Source organism: Otolemur garnettii, unplaced genomic scaffold (genome assembly GCF_000181295.1).
Source record: "Otolemur garnettii isolate 467f Iridium unplaced genomic scaffold, OtoGar3 scaffold00033, whole genome shotgun sequence".
NCBI lineage: Eukaryota > Metazoa > Chordata > Mammalia > Primates > Galagidae > Otolemur > Otolemur garnettii.
The window spans coordinates 6,991,813-7,007,146 of NW_003852428.1; positions in this window are offsets into that span (position 1 = coordinate 6,991,813).

Consider the following 15,334-nt stretch of genomic DNA (forward strand, 5'->3'; position numbering starts at 1 on the left):
TATAAAATTTACTATTTGTTTACACTTCACATTTTTCAAGTAAAGAGTGGTAACCTTGGGCAGCACCTGTGGCTCAAGAAGTAGGGCACCGGCGCCATATGCTGGAGGGGGTGGGTTTAAACCCAGCCCTGGCCAAAAACCGCAAAAAAAAAAAAAAGACTGGTAACCTTGTCAAATGTTGCTCCCAGATCTGCATGGGGTGTCTGCCTGCAGACCGTCCCTCAGGATTGACACGCTCGTCTGTGATTCCTTGGAACAGTGAAAACTCTGGTTTCTCATTGCAGTTGTTGAGATGTCTGCAGAAGTAAATCTGGAAATGGGCTTCAGGGAGTTTTTCTTTAGAGGGAAAATCACCCTCAGCATTTTCATTGCTTCCGCTGCTGTGTGTCTGGATGCAGGAATCAATGGCGAGGAGAGTTGTGCTTATGTTTCTGGGTCGAATGTTTTCCTCTTGCCATGGAGCCATGGTAGATTTAGAAACCCTTGTTATTCTCAGGGGTATAGAATTAAGCTGACAGTTTGTGAGAAAGGACATGATTACGTACTTTCAAATTTCTTGCACATTTGTTGATGAACAGAATTATTCATGTAGCTTAAAGTCAAACATCTCTTTCACTTCCTGCACAGTGTCAACTATTTGAAATATTTCTCACTGAGGAAATGTCCCAAATTCAGTGCACAATAAATCTACTATCTCAGTATTTTTAATCGTGGTAAAATCTTCAATTTTTTCCAAAAGTAACTTCATAGGAGATATTTTTATAAAAGTCAGTGATCACACACTTCATTTTAATTCATATTAATCAGTGGGAAACCTAGTGTGCATTTGTGAATAAATAATTATTTATCTTTTTCTTGAAAGAGTGTGAAGTAAAAGAATTATATGTTAGAAAAAGGTGAACCAACATTTAGAAGTATATCCTATTAGCTAAGTGCAAATTGGCTCATAAATGTCCTTATTTCTAAATATTCTACAACTTTTTAAATATAATTAGAAGTATTTAACTGTTTTTCTACTACTAATTATGTAACAATCCTATAAGTATAATTGAAAGGTCAGAGTGTCAAAATGCTTTGTTTTCAACTATGAGAATTATCTTCTTCCTAAAAGTATATCTTTAATTCACCTATTATACTTTTCCTAAAAATATTCTTCAATTCACCTATTATCCTTTTCCTAAAAATATATCTTTAATCCATCTATTAATTTTTACCTTGTAATTAACTAGCCATACTGAAGAGAGTGCCATTATCTCCCTTTTTTATTCTCCCTTTCTACCCTACTGAATTCACCGCTCTTCCAGGGTTAGGTATTGTTACCTGGCATAAAATAGATTCATAAGTATTTATCAAACTAAACTAAAGGAAGAAAATAGTAAAGAGCTACTTTCATAAAATATACCTCCAAAAATACACAGAGAGATACCAGGAGGCCAGGTTTGATAGGGATCCAGGAAAGAATAGAATCTTGACTCTTAACCCATTAGCATGGACTAGTTTCCTAGATAACCAATAGGCTCATTGGGGCTCCACACTTGTAGTTCAGTGGTTTGGGCACCATCCTCATGCACCAGGGCTGGCAGGTTCGAACCCGGCCAGGGCTTCCTAACAACAATGACAAATACAACAAAAAAATAGCCAGGCATTGTGGCAGCTGCCTATAGACTCAGCTACTTGGGAGGCTGAAACTAGGGAATCACTTAAACCCAAGAGTTTAAGGTTGCTATGAGTTGTAACACCACAGCACTCTACTGAGGGCAACACAGTGAAACTCTGTCTCAAAAAAACAGACAAATAAAAAGAAAATAGGCTGGTTGGTTGAACAAGCATTGACTGTGAAGGAATAAACTATGATTGATGTGGCTTTAATATGTAATGGGAGGAGGGGAAAACTTGAAGGATAGATACCCACTGGTAGGCTGAGCTCAAATAAAAAGAGCTGAGCAGCCAGCCTAACCTACCATGTTAGTTCTCCACTATTAAAGAAAGATTGCCAGGCATTTTCACTTTATATATGTAAAATACTGGATACTCACTCTGTAACCACATTTTTACATGACTGGGATACACCATTTAATTTAATTTGTAAAAAATCCATTTAAATAAGTATCATACCCATTTTATCAATGAGGAAACGAAACCCTAATTGACTGTGAGTCCTTCGACTTTTGGGAATGTGGGGGTAAAAACAGAGTTATTCACTTAAATATGCATCATGTTCAAGGTGATCTGGTAGTTAGAGCTATTCCTTTCATTTTCATTCTTGTTACATTAGTTTTTTTTTTTCTTTTTTTTTTTTTGCAGTTTTACTTCCTGCTTTCTTTCAAGTAAAATATTACAACTCTTATTTCAAATCCTTTCAAGGCATTTCAAAATTTTGTTTCTTCTTATACGTTTTTTTTTTTTTTTTGCCTAGTATTTTTATACCTTTCATCATCGTCTCAAGGGATCTGGGACTCAAAAGTGTTTTGAGAAAATGAAAACAACAACAAAGGGCCAAAAATCATACTGAAATATGGATCATTTGGAAAACACAGCTGTGTTTATAAGTGATTTCTTAATTACAGTATGCGATACTTGATATACACAAATAATGAATAGTCACCTGAATAAATTTGTGCAAACTGAGATGGGGTTTTTACAAGACAGTTTTGTAAAAGGAGACCATGGCTTAGATACACATCTCTGACTTAATTTTTATTTGTTTAATTTGACAGTTTATAGAATTAACTCAAGGTTAGCTGTGTAGTAAGCATGTGTCTATACCCATCACCTTGGGTATTTAGCACCACTTCTTGAACTGATATTTTTTTAATTCCATTTACTGTTACTTTATCTGCCCCAAACTTTGACAGTCATTTTTCCATCTCACCATCAACCCCTGTACACCTCCCTGCCTTTAAAACAAGCACAACAACAATCACAGCATCTCAATATCGCTGTGTCATTTTTCTTTTAAGGTCTTGTAAATCAAAATAGTAATGACACTAGCCACTGTTAGGTCACCTATCTATAACTTCTGTCTGAAAATATGCACTTTAAAGCAGTTAAGATTCAAAGCCATGTAGGGAGCAATTGCCAGGGAGTGACATCAAATGACTGAGGATTTCTGTACCACCACAACCCTGTGAATGTTTGTCTTGTGCGGTGTATGTGTGTGTGTTTTATGTGTAGTGTAGATGTGTGTCCATAGGAAACAGTGACCTATCTCCAATCATATTATTCAACATCTGAGCATTTTTGAGTCATTATAATTTCAAGCACTGTTTCCAACACTGCGACCTAAGTTACCTCTCTGGGTGTTCATAATAATCTAATAAGGCAGTTATTACTATCCTCATTTCTTTCTAGAAGAACTTATTAAACAACTCAGTCTACTTCAAGTAGATATTTATATTCAGGTTTTCTGACTATAATTCTAGAATGTTCTCTTGGATTAGAGCTGTTTAGCCGTTAGTCTTTTTGCCTGTTCCTTTGCTGTGATTTCTTTTGTATATCAGAAAAACAAATTGGTTTCGGTAACAGTTATTCTTGGATTCAAATCCAGACATATTTATGGGGTATAAAAATGATTTAGAAGCGCTTCACTTGTTTCAAACTAGAATGTACTATAACGTAATATGCCATGTCTTGCAACATTATTGAAGACGTAGTGTATCCAGATTGTTTCATATGAAGGTAGAATAAAGTTTGGGACTGATTTTAGCGTGAACATGAGTTCAATTTATTAAACCTGCTCTGCAAGGACAAGAAAAGCCTTTATAGAGGAGGACACATCTCCTAACAGATGGTTGTTTAGCTCTGATTTAAGCACTCCTGGGTGCCGGTAAATCACCCAGGGAGACACCAAGTCAGATATAAGATCTTTAAGTTCTGAGGTTTGTTGTCAACTGTTGCTTTACACAGTTAAATTCAGACATTAAATCTGTTGCTTAAGGCTGAATACGTTAAAGATAAAAGGGAGTTTTGTTTATATTTATTTCTCTCTTTCTTTGGCTTTCATTCATAAGATGCGCTAGATCCTTTAGCACATAATCTTCTAGAATTAGATGAAGAAAAAGGGGAAAGTGAAAAAATATATTTTATAATAAAATATGGATTTTTTTGGATTTTTACTTCCTGCTTTCATTAGGTGAAATCATGTACAATCCCAAGAAATTTAGGATGTCTTATTTTAGAATTCCTGAAAATTATAAATGCCAAGAATATATGTAGCATTTATATTTATTATTAATAAAGAAACTTATTTTGTGTTCACCCAGTTCAGATTATGAAATCTTGTATATTTCTTAGGCTTCAATTATTTAGAATTTTAGGAAACCTATCAGTAATTGGTATTTTCTGATCACTTAAAAAGATCATTGATACGTGTTTGGCTGTTCTTTTCACTGATGTCAAAAAGGAAGCTCGTTTAATGGAGGTGGAACAGTGAGCACAGGATAAAAAGTCTGATAATACCTAGCACAATTCATTACCATGTCAGAAACAGGTTTTTGAGCAGAAAAATAGGTTGTTCATGATCCTGTGTCACTGCCTGTTTGACAGTCTGATTCTGAAAACTCCTCTATTACGTTGTCTTAGATGATGCAAAGTGAAAGATCAAACTTAAGATTCACGCACCCTCCCCACGTTATTAGATCATTTGTAAGTGTTAATTTATGGTAAGTGATATTTATTTGTCTTTCTCAATGATACGTTGAAATTGCAATATTTGGAACATTTATCTTCTGAGTAAAATATCTAAATACTATGCAATGCTTTTTTAAGAATCAGTCATCATAATTTTTAACCAATTAATATCAAAAATTTGCAATTGACAATCTCAGGGTCTGGACATTGTTGGCACTTTGCTTTTGGACTATTATGAGCTGAGTGAACTTGAATAACTAGTGTACATCTGGATCTCAGACTCATTATTTGATAGTAAAAGTAGAAAGGTTGTGGAGGATCCTAAGTGTTAGTTCTTGAACTGGGATCTTTTTTCCACAAAGTAGCATAATAATTACTGAGTTTATTGTAATGGTATTTACCCTAAAAGTTATGCTTTATTTAGATATATATATAAATGTTACATTGTGTTGTCGTGAAAGTTTCAGGGACCATAATAATCAAATTCAGTTTTTGAATGATCAGGATCCTATTTAGACCAATAAAATAATAAACATATATATTGGAGACAGAGATTTCTAATTAAGCAGTATGCTAGAAGATACTAGCTAATAAAGAATAAATTATGATTTTTATTATCTAGAATAATGCTATCATGCTTACCATGATATAAGAAAAAAAATGTTTATTTTTAGTGGTTCAGGATAAAAAATGTAGAAAGAAATTTATTGATGTATGAGATCTATAAAATAATTCATCAAAATGTGGGTATAAGTATATATGACAAAATCTTCATAATTGTTAAATCTGAATTAAGTTCAGAATGTGGTATTCCACAAATATTATTGCATATAAGAGTACTGGTTGTAAATTACTGCTAGATTTATTAGGCACCTTTGCAGACGTACAGACAAAGTTCTAGGTCATGGGAGGATAACACGTGTCAGTTATCCCCCTTCCGTGATCATCACTTTCTGGCATTCTAATTGGAATAGATATTACACCCATGAAGATCCCAAATATGTGTATGGAACACATATTGTATGGAACACAGATAGATTTTAACAGCCTGGGTTCCTGAGTCACTGCATAGAGGACGGCCACCCCACCCCTGACATATTTACTTACTCAAAACTTTCATATGAGTAGCAAATGAAATGGTATTTGAACTGTTATGACATTTGTGAAATTTAAAGTTAATTTCACTATAAAAACTGTTCGTATCAAAAATAATATGGCAATGTTTGTTTGGTTGGGGGGGTTTAATTGATTTTAATGAAGCGATCATTACATACGGCAAAGCAAAATGGTTTGGGTTTGAAGGAGGAGAGGACGAGTTTAGAAATAAAGTATACAACATTTCAATGTTTTTATGGTATCAAAATATTTTGTTTTCTACTCTCAGTTAAAATAAAGTATTAGCCTTAAAACCTAACAATTAAATCTATATTTGGATATACACTACAGTTTTATTTTTCTCTAGTATTAACAATCCCATTATTCCTGACCTTTTCCCCTTTGTATGAAAATATGAATATCTTAATTTTTGATACTCTAGTATGTATTTTATTTAGCCTCTTCAATTTAGGATAATTCATAGTAAATTCTTTTGGAGGGATGTCTACATTTTCTGTATGCTTTTTTTTCCCCCTTATCATGATTTTGCTGAATAACATGAGTGCTTCTTTGTAGCCAGGGACCAATTTTTTAAGACCCACATCTAGAAGACTCCTAATTATGAATAACACAGCAACATTTATGGGAGATAATCAAAGATGAAGATGCATGTTGAAGTATTAACAAGCATTTCGTATTCTCAATAATAAATATTTTTAACCTTATCAAGGTCTAATTTATATATAAAAGCTAAATATAGAGTGTAAAATCTCATGCAATTTGAAAGAAATATAAACCATGAAATCATTAACACTAAGTAGTAGATATTTCCACTGTGATGAAAAATTTCTTTCTATTTTGCAAATCCTTCTCCCATAGCTCTGCCTTCCCTCCCATCTGTTTATCTGGTTTCTGGCACTGTGCGTTCCTTTGCATTTACTAAAACTTTCTATAAATAGAATTATGCTATATATATATATATGTTCTTATCTGGTTTTCTGTATTAAGCATAATTATCATTCATATATACCCATATCAGGGCATATATCAACATTTTGTTCTTTTTTATTGCTGTATTGTATTCCATGTGGAACACTATGTGTGTCCCTGTTTTATTAGCAAGCATCTATCAAGAGATAGAAATCTGCAAGTTTTGTCTATGAACAATAAAGCTGCTAAAACATTCATAGTCTTCATATAAACACATTCTGTTTTCTCTCTTGGGTAAATACCAAGGAGTAGAATTACTACATGATATGATCAATATATTCTTGATTATTTTGCAAAGCAATTGACACAATGTTTGCATTCCCCCCACTAGGCTATGAGTTCAAGTTCCTCCACATCATGGTAAATATTTGATTGGCTCATTTTGGGGGTGTGAAGGAGTAGGCATTTTACTAGTTGTGAAGATGCGTGTTGGCGTTTTACTTTATGTTTTTCTTACAATTGATGTTGATCTTCTTCTCATGTCCTTTGTTGTCTCTATGTATCTTTGGGAAAATGTTCAAAAACTTGCCCTGACTTTTATCAGAATGTTTTCTTTTGGAGTCTGAGATGTCTCTGTAAATTCTGAATCCAAGTTCTTTGTGAGAAAAACAGCTCAGAAATCATTTACCTTGGTTGGTCACTTGTCTTTTATTTCCTTATCTTATACCTTGGAGGGAGAGTTAGCCTGAAATAGAGATTATTTTATTTTGATGTTATGTCTCAGATATCTTTGCTTTACCAAAAATCACAAACATCTTGTTTTACCTATTAGAGTAAGAGGGTTGTTGTAGATTGTCCAATTAAGTCTTTAACTACTTTGAGTTGCTTTTTGTATATGGTGGAAGTATGGACTTATTTTTTTATCCTGGTACTCTCAGTTATAAATATAATCCTTTTCTCCACTAGTTTTCTTGATATGTTCACCAAAAATCATTTCTCCACATATTACCAGATCTACTTTTAGGCTCTCTATGATTTTCCATTGTTGTGTTTGTCTAACTTTAAGCCAGTACTACACTGTTGTATTAATGTAGGTTTATAATAAATAATGAAATCAGATAGTGTTAGTTTTCTTACTTTTCATTATTGATTTGGCTATGCTAGGTTTTTCATATTTCCATGTGAATTTTAGATTTAATTTGTTCCTATGAAGGTGTTTACTTAGATTTCAGTTGCAATTGTGTGGAGTCTATAGTTGAAATTGTGGAAAACCAACATATTAAAAATATTGCAACTTTTGAGAAGTGAGCAGGGTATTTATCTCATTCTATTAAAGTCTTATTTAACTACTCCCACCATTGTTTTATAGTTTTTATGGTACAGGTATCATGCATATTTTGTCAAATTTATCCTTAAATGCTTTGTATTTTTAAAATATTGTGATAAATGACAGTATTTTAATTTTATGATTCCTTGTTGATAGTATATAAATTGAGTTCCTTTTCATTTTATTTTATATTTTATGACTTAACTAAGTTATTAAGGATAGAATGTTGATATTTTTAATCAAATTTTCTATGTAGATATTCATTTCACTTGTGAAAGAAAGACACTTATGCTTCTATCCTAATACTTGCCCTTGATTCTTTTTCTTCCTTTGTTTGACGAATAAGATTCTCCTGTGCAATTGTGGAATGAATTGATGACAGCAGATATTCTTCTAGTTTTTTCCAGACCTTAAGGTGAAAATAAAAAATTGTGTTTTTCATCTGACATAAGATTTTGGCTGTTGGGATTTTTAGATCCTTTTTGTCAGTTTGATGAAGTGCTCTTTTATTCCTAATTCAAAGTATATTGAGATTTAGTAGTTTGTTTTATGTAGTATATCATTTGGTCGCTTTTCCAGGAGAAACCTAGCGGGGCTTTCTAAAATAAACTCCCTGAGTTGTGATGTACTATCCTTTCTTTAATTTTATTTCTTTCATTTAAAAGAATTATGATTTTTTTCTCTTATTGTTGAGGCGTCATTGAGGGTACACAGAACCAAGTTACACTGATTACTTTCGTTAGATAAGGACCCTCTTATAATTATGTCCTGCCCTCCAAAATTGTACCACATCCCTTGATCCCCCATGACCTCACTTCTTCCCTTTCTCAGCTCTCCCCACCCCACACCTCCCACCATGTACAGGACCTTAATCGTCCTCATATCAGAATTGAGTACATAGGATTCTAGCTTCTCCATTCTTGTGATGCTTTACTAAGAATAATGTGTTCCACATCCATCCAGGTTAATACAAACGATGTAAATTCTCCATCATTTTTAGTGGCTGAATAGTATTCCATGGTATACATATACCACAGCTTCTTAATCCATCCCTGGGTTGATGGGCATTTAGGCTGTTTCTACATTTTGGCAATTGTAAATTGAGCTACAATAAATTGTCTAGTGTAATTGTCATTATAATAACAGGATATTTTTTTCTTATGGGTAGATGCCCAGCAATAGGATTGCCACCCTATATTCTCATTGCAAAGCAATTCTGACTGGAACTTCTCCAGTTGTCGTGCTCTTCAAGTTGCTTGTGTCTGGGATATGTTGGCACTCTTCATCTGTGATTTGGTAATTTTCATTAAATTAAGAAACTTTTTGCTTTTGTTCCTCCAAATATCACTTTCTCTACCTCTCTGAACGATTTTAGAGATTTCACTTACACGTACACTAATCTGCTTGAAGTTGTCTTGCAGATTTTTTTTAATGTGCTTTTTTCATTGTATGAAATTTAACATTTATCTAAGTATTTCAGACTGCTATACCAAATTACCACTGATTGGGTGACTTACACAATGGGGATTTATTTCTCACTGTTTTGAAGTATAAGAACTCTAAGGCTAAGGCTCCAGCATATTTGGTATCTCGTCAGGGTCTGGTTTCTGGTGTACAGATGAGCATTTTCTGCTTGTAGCCTCGTGTGGTGCAGAATGGAAAGACGCAGCACATTCTTGTGTCTCTTTTTCTAAGGGCATGAATCCTATACGTGTAAAATTATGGTTGGGGGTGTAGCTTACTCAAAATGCCTCATTTAGAGATCAAAATGCATTCTTCACACTTCTGGTGAAGAAAAATGGAAAATTTGATAAAAAGAATAGACAATAATAATTAGGAATGTCAGAGAGAGGTTTAAAAGTAAGAATTAGAATATTATAGAAGAAACACTCAAAACAGAAAATGATAAGAGGTTAGCCTCGATGTTGATGGGTTGCATGGATGATCCTCCTTACCGAACTGGGGTAACCTTAATTAAGCTGAGGTAACTCAAACATTCCTGGACAGCCAGAGTTCATCATTTGGCACCGGCTTGTGTAAGATTGACTCATCTGAACAAGATTGACTCATCTGAACAGTCACATTGTTCTCTAGATATTTTCTTATATCCTTGTGTACAATGTGCTTGTTCTCATGATGGTTACAATGTTGAGAGAGATAACAAGAGAAATAGAAATAAGAGACTTTGAGACCTAAGTTGTTTCTGAGATGATTTAACTCCCAATATATTTCATGGACCAAAATAAATGCTGTCAGATCAGATTCAAAATGAGATGAATAAACAGACTTCACATTTTGATAGGGAACAGTGTAAAATTACAATGTGATGAGGATTTAGAGGTGGAAGAGAATTATGTTCAATTTTTTTAAATCAAACAGTATAATTAAAAATATGTATATTGTATTTTTTCCAATAGGAGTTTCACTCAGTTGCTCAGGCTAGAGTGCAGTGGTGTAACCATAGCTCACTACAAACTTGAACTCTTGTGCTCAAGCTATCCTTTCTCTCAGCCTCCTGAGTGGCTGGAACTATAGTCACATACAACCACACTGGCTCCCTAAGATTTGTCAGAATAGTGAAACAAAACAACCCACCAAAAAATGTAAAAAATGATATATAGCTAAGAGAGATATAGAAGACACATTCAAATAAAAGTTTTGCTGTGATGTTTTCACTAAACAAACTACTGAACTATTGAAATAGAAGGATTTATATTTCAGTCAAAGATTAAAAGAGATTCAAGTTCTAATTTTCAATGACCATGGATTATAAAATTCTTATACAATAGAATATAGTTTCACTAGTATAGTAAATTATATTACAATTATGAAACTATATGCTAATATAATATATTAATATGCATTATTTTATATATACATATGCAAATGCATTTAGATACACATAGGAGAAGTAAACAGAACTGAAATGTTAGCTAATAATAATATGAAGGAGTAATAAGCATGACTGTAGGTTCATATTCTAAGTTTCTTAGAAAGAGGCTACAAACTTTGAGTAATTTCAGGATTTTTATTTTTTATTTATTATTATTATTATTATTATTATTTGGACAGGGCTGGGTTTGAACCCACCAGCTCTGGTATACGGGGCTGGTAACCTTCTCCTTTGAGCCACAGGCACTGCCCAAGTAATTTCAGGATTTTTAAAGTCAAACTGATTCTCATAGGAATCTGTTTTTTGTAATTGGCATTTATAAATGCGTGTTCATTTCTACTGAAAGATCTACAGCATGGACACAAAGTTCATGTACAATTTATTATGTCAAAGTATCTAACAACTGTTTAACATTGCACCCAAACTTTACATCCACCCGGTATCTGGTTATCTGACAATTTCATAACTATAGCATATGGCCTCCTTAACGAAAATGCAGTACACTTTCCCGGAATCAGAATTACAAATAGCCTAGTATCCTATTTCCCAGCCAAAGTCTTTGACGGATCAGATGTGATTAAAGACCATTTACACTTATTACAAAAATAATATGGACCAATGCAAGATAAAGTTTTTATTTTTTCTATCTTTCCTTCTTAGAAACTTTGTCTTTATATATACATAGGCCATATCAGTGTGCACGTCTTTGTCTCATTATAACTTATTTAAATCAGTTAGAAGCAAACTATCTCTTTTGGCATAGTGACTGCTACATTTGGACACCGATAAAAGAATGATTCTCAGTAGTAGAAACACCAAAGGGGACAGAAATCTTCAAAATTGCCTAAAGAATAAACAACTTCTAAAAAATTGGAGTTACAGATTCTAAATTAACTGAAAATAAAGGTAATAGCATTTTAACAAAGCCTTTAGTAACTATAATTTAAAGTTGGATAGTGATTTGGTTTTTCTTTTCTAATTCTCATAGTTATATATTATTGTAGTTGTTTTTATTTCAATAAGTACGTTTAGTTTATCTCTTCAGGAAACCATTGCCTGAGGGTTCAAGTTCATAAAATAATGAAACATATAGATCATTTGTGACAGTAAGAAAAATCATAAAATTCAGTCCTCACATCGCCTTCTTCCCTTAGCCTCAATCTGCAAGCAAAGGTCACCTCCAGAGCCCTTCAAAATGAAACAAACAAAACAACTAACACAGACATGTAAACAATGAAATCCCTTTCACATATTTTACCAAAATAAATTTAAATTTTTGGTTGTTTTGCTCTTTAGTGTTAAAGAAAGTGAAGTTTTGTGTGTATGCTTGCCAAAACAAACTCCAGAGTTCCAGGTATATTAAGCTAGGTATTATTAATTTTACACTTGACATCCATTCTTGAATGTGTCTATCATTTTTAACAACATAAATCTATTGATATGCTATTGTTATTTTTTACTTTTATAGGACCTCTATAAAAGTAAAATTAAAATTGTGATATTGAAAAGATATATTATTATCATCTAATATAAACAAATAAGCCAAAATGATTTTAGGTATTAATTTATCCATCATTAATCTGGAAATCAGAGCACATTCTTTTGCTACTATACATCTTTGCAGAATACACATTATCCTTAGATCTTATTTCAAGTTTTATAAAGGATAAAATGATCTAGCAATTTCTATGGTGATTTCTATCTACTTGTTTGAGTTCTTTATGACATTTTTCTAAATTTGCTCTTTCAGTCCCTGCTAGAAGCAATTAAACCTGCTAAAGTTTGATTTTTATATTTTTGGGTATTTTTAATTTAATGGATTTCCAGGGTACAAATGTTTTCCGTAAGAGGACTGAATTGTATAATGCTGAAGTCAGGCCTCCTAGTGTTCCCGCCACTAGAACAGCAGACATTGAACCTATTACTTAATTTTTTATCCCACCCCGCCCTCGAGCCCTCTCCCCTTCTTAGTTGTTAATTTCAGTTTCACCACTTTATGGCCGTATGTCCCCATCATCGAGCTCCCATGTGTAATTGAGGACATGTAGCATTGAATTCTCCATTCCTTAGATGCTTCATTTAGGATAAGGGTCTCCAGTTCCATCCAACTTGCTGTGAACCAAACCATTATTTGGTTCATCTTTATGGAGTTACATCATTATAAAATTTATTACTTATTATGCATTTTTAATTCAGTTAGTAGAAAAGAGTTATTTTGTATATAAAAGAGATTGCAATAAATGGCAGCAGTGGCCATAGAAAAATTGCACTCACTGTCCAAGAAATAATCTAAATACAATTCAAATAACTTGTTTGGCCCTGTGTTACAGACCTCTTGTAAAGAGCATTGAATTGTTATTTCATAGGAATGATCGTTTTAACACCAATAGATTTCATATCTTCTTTCTTTTGTCTCTGTGTAAAATCATATTTATATTATATCATTATTCTTCAACAAAGTTTTAAGCTACTAAGACTGTGTGATTATTTCTCTCTTCTTATCTGTTCAGAGAAATGAGTTTTTTGAAACGTTTGTTATCTTCAATTCCAGTGTAACACTTGGTAATAGAAAATACAACAACTTATTCTAGAAGAGTTGGAATGATCAAAGTCACTTGATTAAATTGAGTAAACTAGAAAGATCAGATATAACACAAGTAAAACCATTTCCTCATGAATAATAATAAATATTCATATATATGAACTGAAGACATACGTGTGACATGGGTAAAAGTAAGAATGAACTAGTAATGGTTCAACAGATTACTGGGGTTAATAAAATAATCATTATTCACCAATAGGAAACTGAAGTCATTTTATATCTAACCTTCAAGAAGATGTAGGCAAAACTAAATAACAGTATCAGGAAGCAACTAAATCATGATATAGTTGAATGTAGGAATAAGGAAAATTAGAATTAGGAATAGGGAAAACTTGATTTTGAAGGTATATTTTAAAGTGTCCTTAGCATTTTCTAGCCCACAGTAATCAATCCCTATTTCTAAGGACAGTAGTGGGTGATGAAGATCTCATCCCAGATGCCCTGATTCCTAGTGTCGTGGATCCCTCAGTAACCCACACTGATCCACAAATTGATGTACGTTATTCATTTACAATTATTTGCAGAGATAAGAACAAAAGTATTAATCCTAATAAATGGAACATCCTGCAACCTGAATAACAGAGGACCTTCATGTCTAATGAGTTTGGAAAAATAAATCAGTTTATTTTCCATTCCTAAAATACAAAATCTGATCCTCTAAAGAAAAATAAAATAGATGGTTATAACCGCAATGTCTGAGTCTACACCAGAATGTATCATTATTCAGGACTAAGCACTACAAATATTACACCTTAATTTGGTGAATTTTATAGACAATAAATAATGAAAATAACACTGTAATCATATTGTTAATTTACAATGTTCCCCTCTAAAGCAAATCTGGGACATTACGTGAGGAACAAACAGAAATTATACCAATCTGGGCTCTTTGCCCAGAAACACAACCACGCAAAAATATACATAACTAAGTGAGAAAAAAAATAATCTAATCAAAAGAAAATATAGCTGTAAAGGAATAAAATAAAAAATACTAAATTCATAATGAAAATGCTATGATACTACTATTAGTAAGTCTGATAGGACCTATTTCTATATTAAACAGAGGGAATACATATAGCTACTAAAATAGAAAAATAAGTCTTTTTTATTAAATCATAGCTGCATACATTAATGCAATTATGGGGTACAATATGCTGGTTTATATACTATTTGAAATATTTTCATCAAATTGGTTAACACAGCCTTCACCACATTTTCTTAGTTACTGTGTTCAGACTTTTATACTCTATACTTAGTAAATTTAACATGTACCCTTTTAAAATGGACCATGCATGCTTCCTTCTCCTCTCCCCTCCTTTTCCTCTTTCCCCTTCTTCTTGGGCTATAATTGGGTTATAGCTTTCACATGAAAGCTATAAATTGGTTTCATAGTAGGGCTGAGTACATTGGATACTTTTTCTTCCATTCTTGACATACTTTGCTAAGAAGAATATGTTCCAGCTTCATCCATGTAAAAATGAAAGAGGTAAAGTCTCCATCTTTTTAAAGGCTGCATAATATTCCATAGTGTACATATATCACAATTTATTGATCCATTTATGTGTCACTGGGCACTCGGGCTTCTTCCATTACTTAGCAATTATGAATTTGGCTGCAATAAACATTCTGGTGCAAATATCTTTGTTATAAAGTGATTTTTGGTCTTCTGGATATATACCTAGTAGAGAGATTGAAGGATTGAATGGCATATCTATTTTTAGATCCCTAAGTAATCTCCAAACTTCTTTACAAAAGAAACATATTAGTTTGCACTCCTACCAGCAGTGCAGAAGTTTACATTAAATACGTTATCATAGAAATATTCCTTTTCATTAAAAGAGATTTTTTTTTTTTTTTT